Source organism: Cupressus sempervirens, chromosome 8, assembly GCF_028749045.1.
Source record: "Cupressus sempervirens isolate cs-2001-9-10 chromosome 8, ASM2874904v1, whole genome shotgun sequence".
NCBI lineage: Eukaryota > Viridiplantae > Streptophyta > Pinopsida > Cupressales > Cupressaceae > Cupressus > Cupressus sempervirens.
Genome location: NC_143125.1, coordinates 297437456 through 297443707, shown reverse-complemented (window position 1 = coordinate 297443707; position 6252 = coordinate 297437456).

The following is a 6252-nucleotide window of genomic DNA, read 5'->3' as shown; positions in this document are numbered from 1 at the left end:
ATGTTTGCTTATTTTGGGGTTCATTTGAGGGGCACTGAAGGAATCAAAGATCAATCTTTATAATAGTATAGCCATATTAGTAGACTTATCAACAATTGGATGAACTGTGTTAATTATCTTGCCAAAGGAACAAATTATGTCATATAGAGGTTTATTTATAATATGATTCTAATGGACAACTATAAGGTTGACCTTTCTTTTGGGACCCTTCATGACACTTCAATAAAACATGTTGATTTGGCATCATATGTGATGACGTGGAGGAGTAACCATAGACTTGAGAGATGGAGGTCCGATGATTTAAGAGGGATGAGGGTGTAATTCCATTGTCCATCTCCAACTCTAGAATGTTACTTTATGTGTGAAATGGGTTTCTAGCAATTTGTATTTTGTATGAAAATTTAACTTTAAAATTAATGATTTTTCGTGTTATGGACTTCAATGTTTTTTTCTTAACGATTGTGTATGCTATTGTAGTATCATATCTATTGTTTAGCAAGATGGACAATGTTAAATAAATTATTGTTTTATCTTGTAATTAAGAAAAAATACATGGATAATAAATACTTGGACAAGATACATATCATGAAGATTTACATCAAATGAAATTAAGACAAGAATAAGGTTCATGTTATTTTTCTCTTATTGTTATAGTTTATTAGATAGAGGGGACTTCTTATTACCAAATAAGATTTGGATATTGGTGTGAACAAGGCTTTGTACCTAGTAAGGTGTGCCTTGCTAGTTTCTAGTAAGACACATTGATAAGGCTTAAGTGTACAAGGTCCTTGGTGTCCCTTTTAGAAGATTGATTGGTTATCTTATTTTATCTTTTGACAACTACTCAAGTTACATGGACATTTGATATTTAATCACTTTAGTTGTCTCTTTAGACACATGTAAACATGTTGTCTAATTTGACCTCTCACCTTGCTTTTAATAAGTGTCTCTTATGTACACTTTCATGTCCATTCTTGCATCGTAATCAAGAGAGCCATTTTTCTCTCTTGCAAAAGGATTCTAAGGGGTGTTGGAAAATGAAGAAGGAATGAAATTTTCATAGAGTTTGTTATTAATATATCATTAGAAATGGGTCATAACCTTATGTATACTTTTTTTTTTAATAGATATAGTACTACGAGGATTTAAAGGAAAAGATGATTGGGTATTATGTACCAAACTTAAGAAAACATAAGAGATTATTTAGAAACAAAAAGGCCACCACTATGTTAAGAAGATAATGCCATATAAGATGGAGGGAGTGGATTGCCCTATGTAGGGTTATTTAGAAAGAGTCTTAGAAACAACCAACTCATTGTGTGTGTAAGCATCTGATGCAAGGCCATTAGGCGCCTCACCACAAGAATTATTATCGCTTTTCAGTTTCTAAATTGTTGAAGTGCTTTTGAGTCTAATAAGGGCCTTTGAGGCCATTTGGGATCATATTGATTCATTTTGGAAAGTTATAGGTCAATGGTTAAAAGTAGCAAAAGTTGCATGATGTCATATTGCCAAAAAGTTGTCAAGGAACTTTGTCAAAGTTGTCAAATATAATATAATCTTTAATTATATAGTTTAGGCAATCTATTGAAATAGTTGGAATGTATGATGATGTATATGTGTGGCTTGCAAACTTGAATCCCAAGGTTTGAGGTGCTTTTTGGATGAAGAAAACATCATTTGGCACAAACTTGAGCATACTTTCTTGTTAACTTCTTGTAAATAACTTGCAAAAATTATTGGTATGGTCATGTATGGATCCAAAATTATTTGGAATAGATAGTATTATGTTTCTTTTTTCATTTCCATTTGGTTTAATGAATTTTTGTTAAGTTGGAGGAAGTTATAGCATTTTTTTTCAAATACTACTATGGACCCTACATAGGGTAAGCAAAGAGAAAGAAAAATGTATAAATCTACTTTCCACCAAGAACAAAATCAGAATTTTTTTTGGAGAGGATTGTGATAACATATTTTAAAAGTTATCAAAGTTTCTAGGCCTAATGATAAGGTTTGTACATGTTTCGAGGTGATTGGAGGCTTGATCATGATGCAAAGATCAAACTACTAGGATAACAAGGGGCCAAAGTGTATAAACTAAAGCCTAATTTGATTGTTTGGAATAGGTGGTCAAAGGGCGTGGAGAGAAGTCATACAAACATGATTTACCTTTAAGGGTTCTATACACATTTTGTTGCGACTATTCTATATGGATTGGATGGATAATGATAATCAACCAATGAACAATTAATACTCATTTTGTTGTGTGTCACATTTTGTTTTATATCACCACCAAATGTTCCATGAAATCATTTGAATATGATGTGTAGGGTTCTCAAGTCATTGGTTGTGATTGAATCCATTTGTTTTTTTGGCCTTGTTTCCTTTCAATTGTCATTCCAAGTCTCAATAAGATAGTAGATGCAAAATTTAAGTATTGATGTATAGTTCAAAGTCTTTATTTGGAAGTTGTACTTTAGCCATTATACCATAGTAGAAGGCATATTCAATGTCATTGAAAAAATCTTGTAGGTTAAAATGTCTTAGAGTGAGCCCCAAGCCAAGGATTTAGAGGGAAGCCCCAATAGTCAAGTTTATGTTGTAATAGAAGAAGCCTTTGTCATTTGATTTTTCAAGCCTAACAAGTCCTTCGTTTACATCATTTTTGAATCAAGGAATAAAAGGTCTGAGAAAAAAAGTTTGAGACCCTAGAGATTCGAGCAATGTAAGTTTTTGGAAGTTTGTGTATTTCTTTTTATTGGTTGAAGAGGATAAACTAGATGCCAAAAGACTAGGTAGTGAAGAAAATTTGTTGAGATGTCACAAGAAGCAAACCAAGAAAAGAGAAGAGATATGATGCAACAACAAACTTAGAAGAAGAAGATGAAAGTCTGTAAGATATGGCTAGATGCAAAGGTTGATGGAAGAATGGTAGAATGAGAAGGACATATTAAACTTGTACTGTAGCACTATATTGAGGATGAATAGCAAGGGAAAGTAGGGCATTGACCAATGATAAATAAGGTGAAGTGACCTATAAATTTAATTTTACTCAAAAGAAGGAAAAAAAAGGATGGTTAATTTGAAAAAAGAAGATAAAACCAAGGAAGAAGTGGCATTTATTAAGAAGGACACAAATGAATATCAAGAGTGTTTTCAAGCAATCATTGAAGTCATGGAAGTACAATTCTCTCAAGTAGACACAAATGCAAAGATCCATTGGTAGGTGGTGCATTCAAGAGGTAAAAATGATAGGAAGACAAGTATAGTTGAGATCAAGGAAGAATATCACCAACTAGTATAAGGAGTGACTGAAGAGGTAACTAGTCTCTAATTTTTATCTAATGTAAGTTGATGATAATATTTGTGAAAGTGGTGATAAAGGAAAAAATGAAGAGGAGGAAAAAGTGGCAAGTGGCCTATGAGGTTCTTGACAAAGCCATAGAATCTTGAAGTCTTCAAGAATAGAATTTGATGAGAATGAGAAGATGCAAGAAGAAACAGTGATCAATAAGTGTGCAAACCAAGAAACCTAGGGTAGAGGATTGAGACTAGGTCATAGAACAACCAAGCATGCAACATAGTTGGAAGAAGAGAAAGAGAAAGAAAGTCATTGTTTGGGATGGAATTCAAATTCTTTTTCTTTGGGAGAATGACACGGAGGCATTAGGAGCCTCATCACAAATATTATTGTCACTTTTGGGTTTTAGGTTTTTGAGGCATTTTTGAGTCTAATAAGGGCCTCTAAAGCCATCTAGGATCGTGTTGATCTATTTTGAAAAGTTATAGGTCAATTGGTTAGAAATTGTTGAAGTTACAAAAGTTGCACAATGTTGTCATATTGTCATAGCCAAAATATTTTTAAGCAAATTTGTCAAAGTCATCAAGTTTGGTGCAATTTTTAAATATATGGTTATGTGGTTGATTGAAATAGTTGGAACGAATGTTATTGTATATGTGAGTCCTACAAACTTGAATTCCAAGGTTAGAAGTTTTTAGATGAAGAAAAAATCATTTGGCACAAACTTGACCTTATTTTCTTGTTAAGTTATTGTCAATGATCCTTAAAAACTATTGGTGTCATACTCTAGAGGTTCATTTTTTTTGGAATATATGTCTTTTTTCATTTCCATTTGGTTTCATGAACTTTTGTTAATTTTGGAGGAAGTTGTACTATTTTTTCCAAAAATTATCCTAAAGCCTAGCTAGGGTAAGTAGTGAGAAAGAAAAATGTACAACTCCATTTTTCATTGGTGAAAAAATTCTAAAATTTTGTGGAGAGAACTATGATAAAGTATTTAAAAATTTCCCCAAGTTTTAAGGCTTGATGATAAGGTCTGTACATGTTTTGAGGTGACCATATGTCTAATCATAGTGCTAGGATAACAAGGGGCTAAAGTGTATAAAATAAAGCCCAACTTGATTGTTTGGCATAGGTGAAAAAAAGGAAATGTGGAAAGAGGTCATCTAGACCTTAAAAAATGTGGTATTGTTCACCCTTGAGGGGTTTATACCCTTTTTTTGTGGTTGTCTTAGAAGGGTTGTTGGAAATTTACAATTGGAACAATTATTGTTTTGTAATTGATGTCAAATCTATTAATAAGGCATATTGCTACCTAATCTAAATGTCATATCTCTTTGATTGATGAAGATGATTTGAGAAATTGCTCATAAAAATAGCGCCTAGAGGAAAGGTTGAGTTATGAAAAGGAAGCTACAATGGACATTTGATTAGTTAGACTTTGATGGGACAAAGTGATTGTTTATATCAAGAAAGTTAAGCTAAGCCGAGTAATAGAGTAAATGGTTAAGGAATGTTGAGTGATGCTAGTCTCAACTGAGCCACAGTAAGTCTCAAGAAAATCTAGTGTTGACCAAGAATCGGTATCGACCAAGCAAGATAGTTGATGTCGAGCCAGAAAGATTTATAGTGATCGAGTGTTAAGTGATGACTGAGTGTCAAAGCTTAGTAATTGTCGAGTAACACTGATGAAGATGAATTTTAGGAAATCATGATTCCCATAAGACTAAGTTAATTTCTTGGGAGATGCAAACCATGTTGAAGATAAGATTGATGAGTTGGATCATTAAATTCAAGGCAAGAATTAGGTAAAGACCTAATAGACAGATTCCAAAGAAGTTTCTAGAGGAAGGTCAAGAAGATGGAAAAATACAATGAATCGTGTTGAAACTGATCGTAAACCCTAAGATCTACGGTGATCGTGGAAAATGATAAAGAAAGAATTTCCTATATAAAGAGGTACAAAGCTGAATGAATGAGTGCCAGTGCCAATGCATACAAAAGTGTGGTGCATATGAGAGAGAGGAATACAAAGAAAGGTGGATTAGAGATGCACAAGTGTGAGAGTGAATGTGAAGCTAAAGGAGATTTCTTATGTAGATGTTGTTGATATTGATAAGTGAAATCTGAGAAAGAAGGCTTAAGTATTGTTGAAATGGGAAGATTGATTACTTGAACGGTTGTTGAGCGAATCAAGAACAAAGGTAACAATAGAGAGCTTATTAGTGAATTAACACCTAAATCGAACAGAGATCTAAACTTACAAAGTGAGTTGTAATCATATAGGTCAAAACCCTTTTGTTTTCTTTCTAATCATTGTAAACAATTTGTATTGAAATTTGTTTAATAGAGGTTGACCTAGCAGTCATTTGAAGGACTTAACGGTCTATGTAAATCCTTTAATCGGTGACCCTAAGATGACAATCAGTGACCCCCAATATGGCTCTGCACTTGCATGTGGGTGCTCTCTCATGATTTATCTTATCTTATCTGCCTAGGGTGCTCTATCATGTTCTCTACTCCGTGTTCTGTCGTGGTTTCACTTCTGTTGTGTTCTGCTCTCATGTTCTCTCTTGTGTTTTATCATGGTTTCACTTATGTCATGTTCTACTATGAGTTTACTGGATTTTTTTCTGCCATGCTTTGTTCTGTTGGGTTGCCAAGTGCAAATGTTGTGGGTGGTTGTTGAATCTTCTACCATTGTCGTGGGTTGTCAAGTGCAGGTGTAGTGAGTAGCCAACTATTGCAGGAAGGTGCAGTGTCGTGAGTAACTAGAGGGTGTAGTGTTCCATGAGCAATAGGAGGGAGCAGTATACAGGGCTGCTAGCAGAGCCGTTACTACAACCTTCTAATTAGATCTCAAATTGTATGTGAGTTGTTTGACAGAATGTTTGACCTTTGATCTCTATAACTTTGTAACTTTTTGATGGGACATGAACTGTTTGACACAA